Below are 23200 nucleotides of genomic sequence, written 5' to 3'. Positions count from 1 at the left end.
TGCGCCAGTTCCGGAGCTTCAAGAGGCACGTGCCACCTGAGCTATTACTGCGCGAGCCTACCTCCCACCTGTCCTTCGGCGTTTCCGAGGTAACTCTCTTTCTTCTGCTTTACTTTCCGCAATGTAGGATACAAAACTGTCGTAGTTAGTTGTACTCTTTAACTGCTTGAATCTGATATGCTATACACCGTAGTTGACTGTAAACATACGTACAACTGATATCTGTTTGAGACTGGCACATGCACACACACTGCACTAACCCTGAATCACTCAAACACACGGCGCACATTGTATTTCACTGCAAACACACCGATACCCGATAGCTGTTCAAACCTGTCAAACTTGCACACATGCTACATCTGTACTGAACCACCCAAACATGCTGACGCATCACACGCTGTAGTCCACTGTAAGCACACCGGCACCCGGTATTTATCTGAATCTGTTAAACTTGCACGCATGCCACATCTGTATGCTTCTCAAAACTGCATTTTGAATGTTGTCTTGCAATTGTTATTTTCTGTTTACAGGAGGATTCCCATACCATCCGCGGGTATGGGAACACTGGCGCTCGGGAGTGGTACGACGAGCTCCCTGACGCGGTCCGTCGCATAGTGGACCGGGCGGGCTTCGGCACCTTCTGCCGAGGACTCTCCAGGCTTACAACATGCAGACCTCTCCTTGCCGCTCTGGCAGAGAGGTGGTGGGACACCACTGATTCATTTCACTTCTCCACAGCAGGGGACATGACGATGACCCCTTACGATTTCTCGATGCTCACAGGCATCGGGGTAGGGGGTGATCCGATCCCCTTCGATATTGATATGGACGAGTGGACCGCCGCTCAGGTTCATCTGCTAGGGGAGGCCCCACCTCTCGCTCGCCCAGGTTTTGTGCGGTACTCCTGGTTCGAGGTACAGTTTAGGGTCCAGCCTACTCTCGTTGATGCAGCTCCGATGACTCCGGAGGCCGAGGAGAGTTACGCCCGGGGCTTCCTCATGTTCTTATTCGGGACGACCATCTTCGCCGACCGGGCGAACACCGTGCCTCTCTGCCTTCTCGGCGCACTGGTGGACGTCCGGGACATTTTGCACTACGACTGGGGTGGCGCCGCTCTGGCCACCCTCTATGGATACATGAGCTCAGCTTCCCGCGGCAGCGGCCAGTTGCTCGGAGGCTATTGGCGGGCTTGGGAGGTACATTTCTTCTCCGCTTTTCAATTCTATCTTATATTTTCTGTACTCTGTACACTGCACACACTGTAGTCTGCTTTATACTTGCTGTATACTGTACACACGGCACACATATACATTCTGCTTTACACTGACTGTATACTGTACACACGGCACACACATACACAATACACTGCACAACATACGGCTCTGCCATTTTTACTTTTACTCTATACTCTGCTTTATCTGATAAATGCACTGGTATTTATCTTGCAGTTGTGGGTTTACGCCTACTTTCCTAGGCTCGCTCCCGTACAAGTCACAGAGACTCCTCTGGTCGTCCCCTTTTCATGCCGCTTTGACGGGAGATGCACCCGGCGGCCACGAGAGACATTCGGCTTTTTCCGCCGATATTTCGACACCATTACCCCCGCCGAGGTATGTTTTACTTGCAGTTTATTTAAGCTTCGCCTTTCCACTGCATATTTCAAAAACAGTAGATAACAAACTGTGTGTCATTTTCAGATCACTTGGCAACCGTGGGCTCCATTGCCGGCGGCGACGCGGGACCGGCTTGCCGGTGCGGATGAGACCTCACGTTTTCGGATCTTGCTGGAGGGCCCGGTCTGTCGGGCTTGGTACCTGGGTGAGCGTTTCCTACGCCAGACCCTAGGGTTACCTGAGCAGATAGTCCCAGTTCACCCTCCTGCGGACATGAGGGAGACCGAGAGGCTCACCACCGAGCAGATTGACGATTACACTATCGGCTGGGAGGAGGCCCGCTTCAGAGGCATCGGCGACTACCGAGAGTACGTGCAGACGTACCTGATGCGACCTCTGAGCGGCGGCCGTCGAGCTGAGGGGGCTAGGCCCGTAGCACCAGCGGCTGGGGCAGGAGTGGGAGCTGGAGCGGGGGCTTCGAGGAGGGCCCGAGTCCGTGGCAGGGGCGGAGCTCAGGGAGGACGGGGGGCTGGTTGGCCCGCCCTGCCTGCTATACTGACTTTCCGGGAGTAGGGTGGGGCGACCTATCAGATCCCCTTCGCCCCTCCGTCGGCTGATCACGAGTTCGTCGGCATCCCCGACTTGCCTCCGGTATGTATTACTGCACTTTTGTATAGTCATTTCATTTTAGTTTATTTGATATTCCACAGAATATTGATGCATCTGATACTTTTGCAGGCTTCTTCTGCGTATACCCGGCAGTCATTGGAGATGAATGCCTCCATGATGGGGATGCTTCAGTGGACTTTTGACCTCCTAGCCCTCTACAGTATTCCGGTATGTTCTTCTGACACTGGCCTCAAACCATTCATACACTGCTTCACATAATCTGGTGCACGGCACAACACCTGATATACTGATCTCACAGCATCTGATACACTGCATACACTGCATTCTGCACTGTACTCTGCATTCTGCACTGATAAACTGCTCATGGCATTCATACACTGTACTCTGCATTCTGCCCTGATAAACTACTCACGGCATTCTCACACTGTACTCATACACTGCATTCTGCACTGATAGACTGCTCATGGCATTCTCACATTGTACTCATACACTGCATTCTGCACTGATAAACTGTCTACAGTATACTGATGCATTTCCCTTTTCATGTACTTTTTCCAACCTCCTTTGGCAGGAGGTGCTCCAGCTGGACCTTCCATCCCCGCTCGAGGGAGAGATGAGGAGGGCAGAGCATTTCCCCGCACGAAGGCGGGGCGCACTCATATCGGGAGTAGCTCGCGAGCTCTAGTCCCGGATGATGATGATGACGAGGAGTCAGAGGCGGTGGCAGAGGTGGAGTCAGAGTCATCAGAGGAGGAGACCGAAGGCGGCACTAGCTCGGGCTCTGACGACGATGCTGATGATGCTCCTGGACCCTCGTCCAGGAAGAGGACTAGGACAGACTGATAGCCCCCCGGAGTGCTCATCATGGATACAATTTTTTGTTATTTTTCTTTCTTGTACTTTTCCTTTTGTTGGTAGTTAGATTACCTTCCAAAACTTGTACATTTGAAAAGATGATGAAATGAAACAGGCTTTTTGTCTTAAAAAATGTTACATCCGTATATCTTTACATTTCAAACTTTGTATCGCATCACACCATATTACATCTCAATGTAAATGAAATTGATTGGTTGTCTGAAAATTGAATACTTGCACTGTAATAATCAGATAACTAAACAGCCAACAGCAAAATAACCCAAGCAACCCACTGCCTGATTCTGGATTCACATCCCTTACTCTGTTGGGGATTAATCTGCATACAGCCCGTAACATAGCATTCGGCTCATTCTATACATAGCAAATCCCGAACAACACAGCCCAATCTGACAAGACGGACTACGGAGGTGAAACCAGCTGGAGTTGAAACACAATCGAATATAGAGAATGGCACAACATTCTGAACATAAACGATTTTTGAAATTAAATAAGGGTTTTTCAAACCGGGGTATCGAGCCTACAACTGAACACAGCGGGGAGGACTCAAGCAAAGAGGTACAGGACCTAAAACACAACGAGACACGCTCGGGGGAGACCTAAAACAAAGGTTGAGGTAAACAAAACAAAAGACACAACACACAGGTGTGTTGAACGAATATGGGGGACCTCAGATCACGAGGAGCCAGTTTCTCTGGGTATTGTTTCCCACCCTTTCTAATCGTGATTCTCACATCACTCGGCTCTCAGGCTCAGTTTTTCTCTTAAAACCCTTTTTTCTTACTTTTCTCTCAACTTAAACCTCTCTATTCTTTATTCTCTCATTTTTCGTCCCTCCCCAGGGTGATTAATGAATGAATAGGAAGTTGTGGGTTCATGCCCGATGCCATTAGCTCACAGCTATTTCTTCTGGTGGGTAGAGTGCCCTCCTGGCAAGTACGTTGATGACGGGGAGAAACAGAACACCTAACTCAACTGCGCCCCTAATTCATCACTTTGACCATTTTTGTTTTTGCTTTCTACTAAAACAGTTTTGATCAAGATGAGAGTCGGATTAACGTACTTGTTCGATTTTTGATTTGAAAACCATGCAAGTCAGGCTGTAAGCACTGAAAATATTCCTTTTTGGGTCCAAGAAAATGGTCCAGTTTTGAAAAATGGAATAGTTTTCGAGAAAATAGTCAACCTCAGTAAAAATTTTCAAAAACTATTTTTGCAAACAGCTGATGCTCAACAAGCATGGCACTTACTTTTTGAGATGCGCAACCTCGGATCGAAGGCAATGGAAAATTGCCCCTAGTTTGAAGAACACCGCATGGCAACAGAAAGTTGCCCCTGGTTTGAATGGCGGCTCGTGACGACTGGTGGCAACGGAAAGTTGCCCCTTGTTTGGATGATGTCGCAGCGATCCGCAAACAGTCTTCATTGGCGGTGGTCGAACTCTTGGACACAGAGATGACGAAGATGGTCATAACAGATATATGGACACAATCACCTTGGAAGGTGTTGGTGACTAGACTTTGGGATGAAGTCAAAACTATTACATGGACTGAGACGCTATGTCAGCGTTGGGGGCTGGACTTCGGGATGAAGTTGCCTACGTATCCCAAACATGGGAATCAAGCCTTACGTAGTTCCTGTTAAGGTACACTCGGGTATTTTAACCTTCACTTCTCAGGCTCTAATTTTTGCCAAGGCGCCCGTTGCGGGTTTTCGACCTTGCGAGCTTTGTTCTTTTTTTTTTCATTTTCTTTTGTTCATTTCTTTTTTTTCTTTTTCGCATTTTTTTCTTTTCTTTTTTTGTATTTTTGTATTTTTCTCTTGCTCTAACTTTTGCCTGGGTCGCCCTTCCAGGTTTTCGGCCCACCGAGTCTCTCAAAGGGTAAAAGTGTAGCAAGTCCATGCCAAATGGTTTTTGGAGTTGAAGCCTCTCTGTGTTTAGAAGAACGGCTGTTGCAATGATTTGCAGAAGAGTCCATCCCGGTTGCTCCACGAGCTTCTTCCGGCGAGGTTTACTCCTTCTGATTCGGCTTTGGCGCCTCTTGCTCGAGGGTTGCTTCAAAACTGGCCATATAGACCTTGCATGGCGTTTGACCGTTGAACTTTCTAAACGGGTTCAAGGTTTGAAACGGATGGGTTGAATCTTGAGGCTGAGAGCGATCCTAAGCTGCACAATCTCGAGAGCGGTTCCACACAGGTCTTCATAGGGCCGTGTAAAACATTTGTTTTTGAAAGTTTTTAAGAAAGCGACAAATCGCTCGCGCTGAAGATAGTGTGGAACCAATCTGGATCAAGCCAGGGTCCTTCCCAGTACTCACGCTGACAAGCATGATTTCATTCATTAAGGGCTTAGCACGCCTCTCTTTCTCTCAAATGATCAAAGTTTTGCAAAACTAGAGGAACTCCTTCCTCTTCGTTTTTTACCACAATGTTTCAAAAAACGTTTTGAAGAACTTAGGTCAATGCAATAATTCTCAAGGCACAGAAGAGCAAGTAGAATGCAGGGTCGTTCCATTCAAAACCCCTGGCACAACTAGCCCAAAACAAATAATAAGCACGGAAACATGATGGCCGCAGCTGTTTCATTCAGGTTTCTCGGATGTAACTGGCTCCACAGCAGAGACAGACTCAAAAAGAAAGCAAAAAGGTTAAATACAAGACGGTGTTCGAGGCAACAACCCCGGAATCACTCGACATCCTATACAACGAGACTGACTCGGTACCACAAGACAGACCCAAAAACAAAAAGACTGACTCAAAGCAAAGAGGCAGACTCAAAAACAAAACAGAGGACTGACCCAAAACCCAAGCCAGAAGCTTACAAAACTACATTTACAAATGCTCAAAAAGTGCGTGCCAAACGCCACATCTGAAATACAACGAGCACCGCCCGCAGGTGGTCCAATCTCTGATCACAAATTTGCAGTATCCTCGAAGTCCAACAGCTCAGTAGTGGCAGACTTTGCCGAGGTAGGTGGGAGGATGACCTCATTATCAATCAAATCTTGTACCTCACGACGGAGGCGGGAACAATTGCCGGTTGGATGGCCTGTCTGCTGGTGGTACGCGCAGTACTGAGTAGCATCATGTGTGGCAGAGAGATTCTTCGGGAGTGGCCGAGGCTCCAAGGGTTTAAGATGCCCCTTTTTAGCCAATATTAGAAATGCCCTAGACAAAGGCATGTAGAGGGCGTGAAAGGCTCTGCGTCCCCGAGGCAGATACTTTGAAGTTTTAGGATTCTTGCTAGATGCGCTAGCGAAAGGGTCGACTGGCAGTGCCTTGGCTTTTTGACCTTTCCCCGGTGCAGGGTTGGGAACGACAGGAATTGTCTGGGCATGACGGGGCCCATCCCGATTTTCTGCCTGGCTTGAACTACCTTCGGTTGGAGTGGGGAAAACATCATCCACAGCTTTGGTCACGACCGCAGATGTTTGTTGATTGTTCATCCCTCTGGCTTTTAGAGCCTCGACTGCCCACAGCAGTTGTTCAATGGGATCGGCATCTACCTTCATTTTGTCTTTTCCCCTAGCCTCAGCCTGATCGGGGGTTTGAGTCGATGTTGATATGTCATTGCCATAGTTGGAGGCCATCTCCGGTTGGCTAAGCTCAATCACAATTCGCCCCAACCGCGGGGGTTCCTGGGGTACAAAACTCCCGGCATACGGTGCGGCTGGAGGTGAAGCTGACATTCCATAGGCGAGATCCGCCACAGACCTCTGGAGATCACCTATCATCCCCATCAGTTCAAATGTAGTAGGCTCGCGAGCCTGGTATAGCTGGGGGGCCCAAACCGGGTGCACAACAGGTGACCTGGGTGGATGTGACACATCAGTGTTGGCCTCACTTTGCAGAGTGATCCCCTGCTCCAATGCAGCCGTCATAACTACGATCTCTTCTGAATTCTGCATCATAAGCCCTGCCTCGGCAAGGGAGAGCACTAGCTATTCTGTATCAATTCTCTGGACACTCTGAACTGAAAGGAGAAACAAACAGCATTTCAGCCCAAACAGATCAAACACGGATGTAGCTGAACAACTGTACTCTACTGCTGATCACTGTTCCCAGAAATCACTGTCCCAAAACTGAACCTGATACCCGCAGATAACTGATTCTCATAACTGACACTGATACTGGTGCCCTCAGGCCCGATACTCAAACTTGCAAACTGATATGTACTTTCCCTGTGGAGATATACTCTAAAAGCACATAGCAAGTAAAGAGAGCCAAAACACCCCTATGTTGGGGTAGGGTTTCCCTGTCCTATTTTGTCAGGAGCTAGGGTTTCACTATGCACGCAGCAGTTTTCAAACAACCTAACATCGGGTAAGCAACCTGTCCTAACTTGGAATGGTCACTATGGATCCGAATATGCACTAGGTCAAATGGTCGAAAAAGGGTGCCCCGGTAAACCGGGGTTTGTGTTCCCATGCTGTCAGAGCCCATAACCGGTCAGCCTTATGGCATGCTTTGACAAAGTCAAGTCTCAAGTAAACCGTTCAGGAATGGCAGATGGCAAACACTGTGTTCCTAGGCGCACCAATGCACATGCAATGCAAAGAGACACATAAATGAAATCAAAATAGGATATCACGAGTTCGAGTCAAGCTCTCTAAAATCCCCAGCAGAGTCGCCAGAAACTGTAGACGCGCCCGCGGAGGGGCCCCTCGCTACAGTTCGGACTTGATTTGTTGTCACGGTTCTTAATCTTGAACCAAAGAGTCCAAATCCGGCAAATCATTTTGAGAAACAGATTTTTGAAAAGTAGTGCCAAACATGGACTACTTTGCCAGATATAGAGTCGCCACCTAAATATTTTAAAATGGGAGAATTTAGGAAACCCTGACACGGTGCCGAAGGCCACATGTCCGTCATCACCGGAGTTGTCTCGGCTCGGGAGCTAGGGTACGATTGGGGAAGGTCAGCTATGAGCACCCCCTCTCGCCTGACCCGAAGACCGGCCTCTACTAACCGTGATATCCGTTTTTGAAAATGTTATGTGTTCTTATTCCATTTATTAGCCTAGAATTACTATGTTATGCGCACAGCAAACAAGTATAGACTAGATTGCCTAATTTGGAAATAAGCATTGCATATCCGTTTATCTTGGAAAAAAATGTTTTGGAATTTGCTACTCGCAAGTAGGCTAAAACACGGATTTCAACGAGTTATTCCAACTCAAGCAATCCAACCTTCACCCACAGGCAATCAAACCGTTTATCACATAAGCATCTAGCCACATGGTAAACATACTGTCATGGTAGCATTCACACGCATGCGATATGCTAAAGCATTAAAATACTTACATAGTACTCCATGCCAAAACAAAGAACTCGTTAGCAAACATGCATGATCCAAGTCCATGTTAAGTGCCTAATGCATCGCATACAAAATGTTGCTAGAATAGGCTCGGCTAACCTAAACATGGCATGTGAAATGCGATCAATTGATGCATGTATTCAATTTGGAATTGAAGTACAAATGCAGTTAGCATGATGTACCGAGCCCGGTGCATGCAGGACAAATGAATGAATGCACGCATGCATAACATAAGGTATGCTAATTTGAACATGTCCTATTACTAACCATCAAAGCGGGTAAGTAAAAGGGAAGAAAGAAGTGGGGATGGGAAGACATACACACCACCCACACACGCTTATTACAGATTTGCCCTCACTCGGAGGGACCGAATAAATATTACAAATTAATTAACTACGCAAGCTAATTAAATATTACAAATTGCCTAATCAACTAAGCAAATTAATTAATCTAGGAAAAGCAGTAAACCGCCTCGGGAGGAGAGCTCGATGCAATGCATGCTCGGTCCTGCTCGGAAACGCACCGCCATGCATAGGCTGCCTCTGTTTTCCTTCCTTTACTCCTCTGGAGGCTGCCAAAATCTCAGAACTGGTTCCTTGGACACTGAGGAGTTCCACCGGCTGAATGGAACTGTCACCGGCAGTGTGTTATGGCTATCGGCACAAAATGAAGCTATCGGCAGAGAAGGGATTGCCCGTCGGCACTTGACACTGCCGGTTGGCAAAGTGTTCCTGCAGAATCTGTAATTGACAGCGACAGAGGGCAAGGCAAAGCATGGCAGCACAATTCAAAGCATATATGCACCATTCATGTCCCTTATCATGTTTGTGACTCAAAGGGGCATGTGTCTCGATTCTCAGACCACCAATCACGCATTTCCATGCATGATGGCCCAAGTGATCAAGTATGCAACTTTCATGTCAAATGAAATGCGAACCAAAACAAACAATCCAAGGCCCAATTCCTATCACCAACTCAAGGAACAAGGCATGCATGCAAGATGCAATGCAACCTAGGCATACAAGCTAAGGATGCGACATGGCATGGCAAGACACTTATGCAAGCATGCAAGCAAACATAAGGCAATGCCAACTAATGGCAAGATGGATTTAGACATGATTTGGGCAGCTCTAATAAGGCCCAAAACGGTGGCCAAAATGACCAAAACACACATACACGCATGCACATGTTAAGGTCAACACTTAGGCACAAATTGGACAACTCTCAAGCACACTTGAAGACGGATATCATGGACAATTAGCATGCAACATAAGCTCTAAAAATCATGTTAAAACAAGGTGCCAAACCAAGCAAAAAGTCGAGCTAAACATGCAACAAATGGCCTAAGTACTTGGAGCAAGTCAAAGGGGCTTGAGCATGACTAAACCAACCAAGCCTCACAAGGCTAAGGGGACCTAAAATAGGTTCAAGGCAGACCTAGATCATACAAAGGGGACCCCCTAGATGGCATCTAAGTGGCTCAAAATCAAAAGTATACACAAAGGCCAAAACATGGGGCATGCAAGTCAAGCTTCCAAAGCTTCAAAGAGGTGTCCAAAGCAAACATACAAGCATGCTATAAGGTCTGAAATTATGCTATAAATGATGCCAAATCATTAGAATAAAGCAAATAGTGCATGCTACAAACTCACACACTTGAGGCCAACAAGCCGGAATGCAAAGGGGCTATGCAATGCATGCCAAATCCGACCCAAACAACCATGGACAGACCTCTAGCATGGCAAAATATGCACAAGACCTTCACAAGACTAAACCTAAAACATGCTCTAACAGGGGCTAACAACCTAAGGCACATTGAGGCAATAACATGGCATTACATGGTAGGTATGCTAAGCATGCATGGTGTACCAAAACCAACAATAAACAGAGGTATATTATGACATACTAAGCATGGAAAACAGCCAAGACATGATCAATACACACTCTAACATGGTGCTCCCTTAAGAGACCAAAAATGGTCCATTTCAAGGACAACAAGGGGAGGGGGTGGCCCTCCCCTTTTGGAGACTTCAAGGCACCATCTTTACCACTGAAATCCCTCAAGATTTCAGTGGTGAAGAGGCCAAAACACCAAAGTCTCGAAACTTATACAAAATAGCACAAAATGGGGCCTTTCAAGGCCTAAGAGGGGTCAAACACCTCCAAACCACAAAACACTCTTAACAAACAATCAAGAGGGTCTAAAAACAGAAATTTTTTGTATTATACACCAAGCTCAAAAACGATTTTAAGACAGGCAAAAATAAGATGCAAAAATGGGGTAAAAAGGGGTAAGATTCTTACCCTTGAAGACCTCTTCACAAATGATGCTCCAATGGCCCTCCTTGGCTTTAATCCAACACCAAAACACCAAAATCAGTCCCTTAGAACCTCAGGAGCCAAAGAAAGGTGAAACACTAGGTGTTTGTGTGCAATAGTAAGACACAAAACACCTAGAACACAAAGAGAGAAAAAGAGAGATAGGATATGTATGGATCCTAACCCTAAAAACCAGAGCTTCTCTCTGTGTTTTTTGTCTCTAAAATGTCTAAAGTCTCCAACCGTTGCAACAAGAGAGAGCCCCTCTCTTTATAGAACTTCTTGTCTTGTAAAGCTTACAAGACAAGCTTCATAAGAGGGAGATCCCTCCATACACGTGTATGGAGGGGAGCAAAAAGCAAGACAGCTGTCTTAAAATATCTGCAAAAGCAGATGCACAGTAGTCGGCCAGCCAAAAATGCCATTTTCGCAAAAAAGAGTGCCGACCGGCACTAAATAGTGCTGACCGGCAACAAATAGTGCCGGCCGGCAATATACATTGCCGGTGGCAGCAAAAACCAGCCGATGGCCTCTAGCCACTGCCGGTGGTGTATGGGGATGCCTCACAAGGCATTCCCTGCCCTTCCAAGGCAAAACACAAGTGTTTGGTGCAAAACCAGACACTAAACGGTCGAGTTCGGAGATCCTGAGGCAAGGCGCGTAGCCGAGACCTCCGGGAACTCCAAACGAACACAAACATGGATGATCACCGAGTGTTCAAACGGTGACGTCCAAGTCTTGAGGACGGTCAAAAATGGGGTGTCTACAATACTCTGTACTTATACACTGCATTCTGCACTCGTACCCTGCTCATAGTATTTCGCACACTGTATTCATATACTGTATTCTGTAGTATACTGCTCACAGCATTCATACTCTGTACTCATACACTGCATTCTGCACTTGTACCCTGCTCACAGTATTTCACACACTGTATTCATATACTGCATTCTGTAGCATACTGATGTGTTTGCCATTTGTACTTTTCAGCATCCCTTCCAGATTCCTACTGGAGGAGGTGCTCCAGCTGGACCATCCATTCCTGTTCGAGGGAGAGATGGAGAGGGCAGAGTATACCCCCGCACCAAGGCGGGACGCACTTATGTTGGGAGTAGTTCACGGGCACCAATCCCCGATGACGATGAGTCCGAGGCGGAGTCATCTGAGGAGGAGACCGGAGACGGCACTGACTCGAGTTCAGATGACGGCGCTGATGATGATGCTCCTGGACCTTCGTCCAGGAAGAGGACGAGGACAGACCCCTAGGCCTGAGGCCGCTTGATATTGATCCAAATTTTGCTACTTTTCTTTTTGCTTTTTCTTTTGTACTTTTGTTTTTCTTTGGTAGCTAGAGTACCTTGTACTGCCGCGGGCAGGTTTTCTTTTGTTTTTTTCCAAATCTTTGTACTTGAAAAAGATGATGAAATGAAACAAAACTTTTTGTCTAAAAAATTGTTACATCTGTACATTTCATACTCTGCATCGCATTGCATCATGTTACGCCTCAATGTAAATGAGATTGATCCTTTGTCTAAAAATCAAACACTTGTATTGCAATAACCAGGTAATGGGTTGGCCAATAGCAAAACAACTCAAACAACCATTGCTCAGTCGAAACACTCGGCTCATACTCTGTCAGGGATTAATCTGCATACAGCGAATCCTGAACAAACAGTCCAACCCGAAAAGACAGAATACGAAGGTGGGATCAGTTGAAGTTGAAGCACACTCAGATGCAACCTAAAACCCAAAAGCTTCAGAGAGGCCCCAATTTTTCTGTTCACACTTATCGGCGGTGGACCTTGCAGTTGCATGAAAGAACCAAATCATGTTTTTGTACAAATGTGGAGAATGGCACAGCACTCTGAGCACAAAACGATTTGGGAAAAGGGTTTTCAATCGGGTATTGAGCTTACGATTGAACACAGTGAAAAAGACTCAATAAAGAAAACAAAAGGCACACAGCCTAAACACATCGAGACACGCTCGAAACCGACTTATAACAAGAGTTAAGACAGGCAAAACAAAAGACACGATACACAGACGCGTTTAACGGAGACGAGAGATCTCAGATCTCGAGGAGTCAGTTTCTCTGGGTAATGTTTCCCACCCTTTCTCATTTGTGTGATTCTCACATCACTTGGCCCTCAGGCTCGGTTTTTTTTTTTTCTCAAAACCCTTTCGCTCACTTTTCTCTCGACTTGCACCTCTCTATTCTTTACTCTCTCGTTTTTTTTTTTATCCCTCCCCAGATATGGTCGGTGGATAAACAAGAGGTAATGGGTTCACGCCCAACACTATTAGCTCACGGCTATTTCTTCTGGTGACATTTAGTCGATGTTCCGGATGAAGGAGTGGGGCATCTTAATCCACCCCAATTCGTGCTTTGCACTTGGTTTGATACCTCGTTGCTCGGAGGATGTTGGGAGCTTTCAGCCCTTTATAGACAGTTCCAGTTGTGCTCTTTTGGCAAGTATGTTGATGACTGGGGAAAGACAGAACACCTGACTCAACTGTGCCCCTAGTTCATCATTTTGACCATTTTTTGTTTTGATTTTCTACTAAAACAATTTTGACCAAAATGAGAATCAGATCAACATACTTGTTCGATTTTTGATTTAAAATCATGCAAGTTAGGCTGTGAGTACTGAAATTTTTTTCTTTTTGGGTCCAAGAAATGGTCCAGTTTTGGAAAAATGAAATAGTTTTCGAGAAAATAGTCAACCTCAGTAAAAATTTTCAAAAACTATTTTTGCAAACAGTCAATGCTCAAAGAGCACGGAACTTACTCTCGAGATGCACAACCTCAGATCGGAGGCAATGGAAAATTGCCCCTTGCTTGAAGGACGCTGCATGGAAACGGAAAGTTGCCCCTGGTTTGAACGGCGACTCATGGCAACGGAAAGTTACCCCTTGTCTGGATAACGCCGCAGCATTTTGTAAACAGTCCTCATTAGTGATAATCATGACCGAACTCTCAGACACGGAGAAGACGAAGATGGTCAAAACCAATATATGGACACAGTCAGTTTGAAAGTGCGTGGTACAGGACTTCAGGACGAAGCTGCCTACGTATCCCAAACATGGGAATCAAGGATGATTAAAACCATTACATGGACTTAGTCGCTATGAAAGAGTTGGGGGCTGGACTTCAAGATGAAGTTGCCTACGTATCCCAAACATGGGAATCAAGCCTTACGTAGTTCCGATTAAGGTACACTCGGGTATTAACCTTCACTTTTAGGCTCTAACTTTTGCCAAGGCGCCCGTTGCGGGTTTTCGACCTTGCGAGCTTTGTTCTTCTTTCCTTTTCAATTCTTTTTTTTTCTTTTTTTTTTCTTTTATTTTTCTCATTTCATTTCTTTTGCATTTTTTTCGTATTTTTCTTTCTTTTTTTTTTCCTCTTGTTCTAACTTTTGCCTGGGTCGCCCTTCCGGGTTTTCGGCCCAGCGAGCCTCTCAAAGGGTAAAAGTGTAACAAGTCCATGACAAACGGTTTTAGGGTTTTGAAGCCATCTGTATCCAGGAGAGTGGCTGTTGTATTGATTTGCAGGAGGACCCATCTTCAGCTCTTCGAGTACATCAGACATTTTTGCCCCTAGTTAGAGGGGTGCTTCTGTTCTAGCTTCACAAGCTTCTTTTGATGGGATATGATCTTCTTGATTTGACTTTGGTGCCTCTTGTTCGAGAGCTGCTTCCGATCTGGCCATACAGGCCCCTCTTAATAGTCGATCGTTGAACACTCCGAATTGTGGTTCAAGGTTTTAAAGCAGGGGCTCGAGTCTTGAGGCTGAGAGTGATCCTAAGCTGCATAATCTCAAGAACGATTCCATACAGGTCTTCGCAAGACCGCGTAAAATATTTTTTTTTTAAAGTTTTTAAAGAAGCGACAAATCACTTGTGCCGAAGATAGTGTGGAACCAGTCTGGATCAAGCTAGGGTTCTTCACAGTACTCACGCTGACAAACACGATTTCAATCATTAAGGGCTTAGCACGCCTCTCTCTCTCAATTTGATCAAAGTTTTGCAAATCTCGAGGAATTCCTTCCTCTTTGTTTTCACCGCAGTGTTCAAAAAGGTTTTGAAAAACTTAGGTCAATGCAATGATTTTCAGGGCATAAGAGAGCAGGTGGAATGTACTGCTGTTCCATTCAAATCCTCTGGCACAACTAGCTCAAAATAGCAGTAAGCACGAAAACATGATAGCCGCAGCTGTTTCATTCAGATTCCCTGGTTGCAACTGGCTCCATGGCAGAGACAGACTCAAAAGAAAGCAAAAGGGTAATTACAAAACAAAAGGGTGTTCAAGGCAACAACTCCAGAATCACCCGACATTCTATACAATGGGACTAACTCGACGCAACAAGACAGACCGTTAATCAAAAAGACTGACTCAAAATAAAGAGACAGACTCAAAACAAGACCACCAAACTAACTCAACACCTAAGTCAAAAGCCACAAAAATTGGCATTCGCAGATGCTCAAAAGTGCGTGCCAGACACCATATCCAAAATGCACCGAGCGCCGCCCGCAGGTGGTCCTACCCCTGATCACAAACTCGCAGTATCCTCGAAGTCCAACAGCTCAGTGGTAATAGACTTTGCTGAGGTAGGCTGGAGGATGACCTCATTGTCGACCAAATCTTGCACTTCATGATGAATGCGGAAACAACCATCGGTGCTGTGACCGGACTGTTGGTGGTACGCGTAGTACAAGGTAGCATTATGTGAGAGAGGGAGATTCTTCGGGAGAGGCCGAGGCTCGAGAGGTTTAAGATGCCCCTTTTTAGCCAAAATTTGAAATGCCCTAGACAAAGGCATGTAGAGGGCGTGAAAGACTTTGCGCCCTCGAGGCAGGTACTTCAAAGTCTGAGGGTTCTTGCTAGATGCACTAGCGAAAGGGTCAGCAGGCACTGCCTTGGCTTTCTGATCTTTTCCTGGTACAGGGTTGGGAATGATAGGAACTGTCTTGGCATGACGGGGCCCACCTCGATTTTTCGCCTGGCTTGAACTGCCTTCGGTTGGAGTGGAGAAAGCATCGTCCACAGCTTTAGTCATGATTGCGAACACCTACTGCTTCTTCATTCCCCCGGCTTTCAGAGCCTCAACTGCCCACAGCAGTTGTCCAACGGGATCAACATCTATTCCCACTTTGTTCTTACCGTTAGCCTCAGCCTGATCGAGGGTTTGGGTTGCTATATCAGAGTGGAACCCGGTTGTTGTTGACATGTCATTACCATAGCTGGAGGCAACCTCTAGTTGGCTAAGCTCGATCACAATCTGCCCCAGTAGCAGAGGCTCCTGTGGTACAAAATTCCCAGCATATGATGTGGCTGGTGGCGAAGTTGACATTCCATAGGCTAGATCGGCCACGAATCTTTGGAGGTCGCCGATCATTCCCATTAATTCAAACGTGGTGGGCTCACGAGCCTGATACAACTGGGGAGTCCAGATCGGGTGTGCAGCAGGCGACCTGGGCGGATGCGGTACATCAACATTGGTCTCATCCTGCAAGATAATCCCTTGGTCTAACGCGGCTACCATAACCACAATTCCCTCTAAGCTTTGGGTCATCATAAGTCCGCTGATCTTGAACGGTGACTAACGGATTAGATATCTGCCTTGCCTCAGTGAGGGAGAACACTGGCTATTCTGTACTCAAATCTTTGAACCCCTAAAGAGAAAACATGCAGCATTTCAACCCAAACGGAACAAACACAAGCGTAGCTGAACAGCTGTACTCTAATACTGATCACTGTTCCCCAAAATCACTGCCCCAAAACACAGAATCGGATACCCGCAGATATAACTGTTTCTCAAAAACACTGGTACTGATGCCCGCAGGCCTGATGCTCAAACTCACAGACTGATATGTACGTTCTTGTAGAGATACACTCTAAAAGCACATAGCAAGTAAAAGAGAGCAAAAACACCCCTATGTTGGGGTATGGTTTCTGTAGACACCCCATTTTTGACTGACCTTAAGACTCAGACGTCACCGATTGAGCGCTTGGTGATGTTGCATAATGTGCTTGTTCAGAAGTCTCAGAGTCGCGGCTGCGAGCCCTGCCTCCGGACTTCCGAACCCTCTTCTGTGCCTTGCCTCGATTTGCGAACCAGACTCGGTTTTCTCGGTTTCTTTTCCTGAGGGAAGGGAGAGGTCCAGTAGACCATCTCTCAGTGGCCGCAGGCCATTTTGCCCATTTCGGAGTCTGGTTTCCGGTTTTTCGGGACCGTTGGCCGTGTGCCTCGGTTCGGGACCGCTTAACCATCTCCGTTTACTCTAAATTTTGGCATACATCTTATTTTCTCCCTTTCAAGGGACACTGGGGCCTGAGAAACCCACTTCGTGGCCGAACGCCACTTTCGGTGCTTGGCAGCCCATTTTCGGGACCCCAAACTGCGTGTTTTGGCCCCCGAGCATTCGTTTTGCATTGCTTTTCGTTCATTTTTGGCAGGTGCCTCTGTTTCATCACTAGGGAGGTCACTGGAGGGTGGGAGGCCAGCAATTATCTTGGCAACCAGTTATGTTCCATTTTCGACCTCCGACACCCGTTTTTCGCACTTCCGGGCCAATGTTGAACACCTTGGAGCCATTTTCTTCAAACCCAAACCATATATTTGTGATGTACACACATGGGAGGACCCTAAAAGTTCATAGCCGGCCACTAATGTTTCTTGACCCTTTTGAACCCCTCCTTCCGAGCCAATGTTGAACACCTTGGGGGCACTTTCTTCAACCCCAAACCACATATTTGTGATGTACACACATGGGAGGACCCTAAAAGTTTATGGCCGGCCATTAATTCTATTTGAACCTTTTGAACCCCTCCTCAAAATGGCTTGTTCTCTCTCCTGTTTCAGAGTTTCCAAATTCGAACCACAGGGTTGTGTTGAGGGCACATGGGAGGACACCATTATGTGGTGGCCGGCCACTAAACCAACTTGACCCTTTTGACCCCTAGCCGGCCGGCTAGGGGTGGTGGCTGGCCGGCCACCTGAAACAAAAATACCTGGCCGGCCATGATCCTCTCTCTGCACACTTTACAGCTGTACAGCTGTTTTCCCCAGAAAATATCTATATCCGGGGGATATTTTGTGGGGGAACAAGAGCCTCAATTCCCTCCACTTTGGCCTAGGGTCTTCTCTCCCTCTCTTGCATAGATTGCTGGCCTCCCAACTCAAGAAAGAGGGTTAGAAGGATTGGTTGGAGCATATACATACATATCACCCCATTTCCTTCAAGTTTTGGGCTCCATTTCTTCATCATCTTCAAGCTCTACCATCACCACTCCATTTCAGCATCAAGCGGAGGAATTCCAGCAGCTTAAAGTCATCAAAGTTGGTCCAAGAAGAAACAAAAGCATTGGTCTTCAAGGGTGAGTAGCATTTCCCCCTTTTTGGTTCATTTCTTGCACCTTTTGTAAGCCATACATGCTTATTGATTTGAGCTCCGACAAAAACTGAAAAGGTCATTTTTTTGAGCTCATTTTCTTGTTTCATTAAGGCCTCAACCCGGTTTGAGCCCTCCATATTACACTTGCTTCAATATCCTCCTTGAATGCCATTTTCTTGCATGCTTTGGCAGCCTATCATGCTTCTGTTTTTGGTCTTTTTACAGGCCTAGAAATAGTCTTATTTTGACCTTATTAACATGTTTTATTAAGGGTCTTTGGCTGTTTGGTAAATTCTTTGCATACTTTGTGTTATAGCCACCTTTTGAGCCTCATCTTGCATTGCATTTCTAGCATGTTTTTATACTGTTTTGGAGTTTTTACAGTTCAGTAAATATGCTTATTTTTGGTCCCTCTTCAATGTTGTAGAAGGGAATTTTTCAGTTTGGGCTTTGCATATACCACTTGCTTCTTTGGCCACCTTTTGGCCCATTTTCTTGCATAAGAGCTTAGCCATATCTATGTTTGTTTTTGAGGTTTTTACAGTTCTGTAAAGTGGCTTATTTTTGGCCCCTCTTCAATGTTGTTGAAGGGCCCTAACCTATTTGGAGTTAGCAGCTGTGAGTTGCTTCATAATCTCATGTTTAGGGCCATTTTTGCATGCCATTGTTGCCCTATCTTTGCTTGCTGTTTGGCCATGATTTGTACTGTAAAAATGCTTATTTTGAGGCTTCCTTGCTTCTGTCTTTTCATCTCGTGTACCAATTATGCATGCTTTGTATAGCTGTAGTTCATTCTATGCGCCTAATTTGCATTTCGGGAGAGATTCCATGCATCGGGTGTGTTTTCGCCTCATTTCGGGGCTGTTTTCCCCCACATTTCATTTCTGAAAATCCATTAGCATGCTTGCATATCATTTTCCATGCCATTGCATTGCGTATGCCATTGCCTCGGTTTGCGTGCTCACGTGCACGCATTTCGAGGCACTTCATTTTCATCCATCGGCCTCTTATGTGAGTGTGGCTGAGGCTCTCTCATATTAGTATAAGTCCATGTTGCATTCTATATGTCATTTCCATGCCATTGCATTACGTATGCCATTGCCTCGGTTTGCGTGCCCGCGTGCACGCATTTCGAGGCACTTCATTTTCATCCATCGGCCTCTTATGTGAGTGTGGCTGAGGCTCTCTCATGTTAGTATAAGTCCATGTTGCATTCTATATGTCATTTCCATGCCATTGCATTACGTATGCCATTGCCTCGGTTTGCGTGCCCGCGCGCACGCATTTCGAGGCACTTCATTTTCATCCATCGGCCTCTTATGTGAGTGTGGCTGAGTCTCTCTCATGTTATTATAAGTCCATGTTGCATTCTATATGTCATTTCCATGCCATTGCATTGCGTATGCCATTGCCTCGGTTTGCGTGCCCGTGTGCACGCATTTCGAGGCACTTCATTTTCATCTATCGGCCTCTTATGTGAGTGTGGCTGAGGCTCTCTCATGTTAGTGTAAGCCCATATCATATTTCCATGTCATTTGCATTGCATATGTCATTTTCTCGGTTTGCGTGCCCGTGTGCACGCATTTCAAGGCATCTCATTTTCATAGCATTGTGTATACTAGGTTGTATCTTAGATCGCATTCTGTCATTTTCTCGGTTTGCGTGCCTGTGTGCATGCATTTCGAGACATCTCATTTTCATAGCATTGTGCATGCTAGGCTGTATCTTAGTTGCATTTCATGCATATCATGCATATTGCATCGTGTTCGGGATAGGAGTTAGCCTGGGCACGGGAAACGAGGTGCGTTTCGTACTCCGAGTGACGGAACGTGTCTCAATTCCCTAGTCACCGACACTCCGGATCATCCATGATGGAGTTAGGTTCTTGTTGTGTTTATACGTGCATTCATTCTATATTGAGTTGCACATTTCGACTCCTCTGCCATCATGCATCGATGTGCGTGATTGGTGGCACGAGGATCGAGGCATGCATATATCTGTAAAAATACATTGCTATGCCCCTTTCCTGCTCTCTGTTGCAGCAAAATGAAGAATCAGCAACATTTTGGAGTTTGGCGCGCATTTCAAGAATAACTGCTAAACAGAGGCTAATTGGGGCATCCCGGTAGATTTCCGCGCAAGACAACCCGGACATGCATCATCCATCAGAAGCAAGGCAGTCCCTGGCTTGCATGGCAGCTTTTATTTATTTTCTTAGTTAATTTGTTAATTAATTAGGAAATTGTATAATATTTGGACTGTAATATTTGGACTGTACTATTCTTTTATTTGGGACTGTATATTTATTTGGACCCTCTGCGCGAGGGCACAACTGTAATAAGTGTGCGTGAGTGTGTTGTATGTCTTCCAACCCCACGTCTTTCTCCCTTTTATTTACCTGCTTATGATGGTTAGATTAGGGCATGTTTAAATTAGCATACAGTATGACAGCATGTTTGCATCATTCATCTGTATTGCATGCACCGGGCTCGGCGCATCATACTAACTGCATTGTACTTTCAATTCCAAATTGAATACATGTTAGCTGTAGCATTCCATATGCCATCTTAGAATAGTCGAGCCTGCTATAGTTGCATTTTGCATGTGTTGCATTAGGCATTTCTGTATACTTAGGGTCATGCATGATTTCTAATACAGTTTTTGTTTTGGCTTGGAGTACCCGGTAAGTTTTATGCTTTAGCATCCTTGCATGCATGCGAGTGCTGCCATGAATAGCATGCTTATCATGAGGCTAATTGCTTATGTGATATAACTGCCTGAGTGCCTGTGGGTGAAGGTTGGGTTACTTAGATTGGAATAATTCATCAAATGTTTGTTTTAAGCCCACTAGATAGTGGCAAAACCATCTTTTCTAAGCCCACCTGAGGGTGGCAAAATCTGCATTTTAAGCCTACTTGTGAGTAGCAAACCATCTTTCAAATAAACAAACATGAAATGTTTTGTTCCAATTCGGGCGACCCAGTCTATACTTATATGCTGTGTGCATCACATAGTAACCTAGGCTAATAACCGGAATAAGAACACACAAAGTTTTCAAAAATAGATATCATGGTTAGTAGAGGCCGATCTCTGACCGGGCAAGCGGGGGTGCTCACGAAGTGACCTTCCCCAATCGTACCCAAGTTCCCGAGCCGAGGCAACTTTGGTGATGACGGACACGTGGCCTTAGGAAAACGAGTCAGGGTTTCCTAAATTTCCCATTAAAAAACATTTAGGTGGCGACTCTGTATCTGGCAAAACAGTCCATGTTTGGCACTTCTTTCAAAAATCTGTTTTTTCTCAAAACGATTTGCCGGATTTGGACTCTTTGGTTCAGACTTAGAACCGTGACAAATTTGAGAGTCCTGAGCTGTAGTGACCCAAAAAATGAACAGAACGGGAGCTCGTTCCTCCCGGGGCATTCGGGGATGTCTACAGTTTCCCTATCCTATTTTGTCAGGAGCTAGGGTTTCACTACGCACGCAGCGGTTTCAAACAACCTATCATCGGGTAAGCAACCTGTCCTAGTTTGGAATGGTCACTATGGATTCCGAATATGCACTAGGTCGAATGGTCAAAAGGTTGCCCCAGTAAAAACCGGGGTTTGTGTTCCCATACTGGCAGAGCCTGCAACCGGTCAGCCTTATGGCATGCTTTGACAAAGCAAGCCTCCGGCAAACTGTTCAGAAATAGCAGATGGCAAACACGGTGTCCTAGGCGCACCAATGCACATGCAATGCAAAGAAACACATAAATGTAGTCAAAACAAGATATCATGAGTTCGAGTCAAGTTCTCTAACTTCCCAGCGGAGTCGCCAGAAACTGTAGACCTCCCCGAACGCCTCGGGAGGGTGAGTCCCGTTCTGTTCATATTGGGCTCACTACAGTTCGGACTCTCGAATTGTCACGGTTCTTAATCTGAACCAAAGAGTCCAAATCTGGCAAATCATTTTGAGAAAAAATAGATTTTTAGAAAAGAAGTGTCAAACATGGACTACTTTGCCAGATATAGAGTCGCCACCTAAATATTTTATTTTGGGAAATTTAAGAAACCCTGACTCGGTGCCAAAGGCCACGTGTTCGTCATCAACAAAGTTGCCTCGGCTCGGGAACTTGGGTACGATTGGGGAAGGTCAACTATGAGCACCCCCTCTCGCCCGATCAAAGATCGGCCTCTACTAACTGTGATATCTTGTTTTGAAAGCATTATGTGTTCCTATTCCGGTTATTAGCCTAGAATTACTACGTTATGCGCACAGCAAACAAGTATAGACCAAATCGCCAAAATTGGAACAAAACATTGCATGTTTGTTTTGAAAATGGTTTGCTACTCGCGAGTAGGCTAAAATGCAAATTTTGCCACCCTCAAGTGGGCTTTAGAAAAGATGGTTTTGCCATTATCTAGAGGGCTTAAAACTCACAGTTTTAGTGCATTATTCCAATTTAGGTAATTCAACCTCCATCCACAGGCACTCAAGCAGTTATATCATATAAGCAAATAGCCTCATGGTAAGCATGCTGTCATGTTAACATTCATACTCATGCGAGATGCTAAAGCATAACTGCTCACCTAGTACTCCGTGCCAAAACAATGAACTAGTTAGTAATCATATGCATGATCTTAGTTCATGTTAAGTGCCTAATGCGACGCATACAGAATGCAATTAGGATAGGCTTGGCTAATCCTAGGATGGCATGTGAAATACAACCATTTGATGCACGTATTCAAGTTAGATTTGAAATACTTATGTAGTTAGCATGATGCACCGAGCCCGGTGCATGCTATACTGATGAATGATGCACGCATGCATAGCATAAGGTATGTTAAATCAAATACGTCCTAATACTAACCATCAAAGCAGGTAAGTAAAAGGGAGAAAGAAGTGGGGATTGGAAAACATGCACACACGCACCCACACTTATTACAACTTCGCCCTCGCTCGGAGGGACCAAAAGAATAATACAATTAATTAACCTACAAGCTAATTGATTATTACAGACAAATTAAACTAGTTAAGCAAATTAACTAATCTAATAAGACAGTAAAAGCAGCCT

The sequence above is a fragment of the Camellia sinensis genome, chromosome 4 (assembly GCF_055761805.1).
Source record: "Camellia sinensis isolate YWXY chromosome 4, ASM5576180v1, whole genome shotgun sequence".
Taxonomy (NCBI): domain Eukaryota; kingdom Viridiplantae; phylum Streptophyta; class Magnoliopsida; order Ericales; family Theaceae; genus Camellia; species Camellia sinensis.
This window is presented reverse-complemented; position numbering follows the sequence as displayed.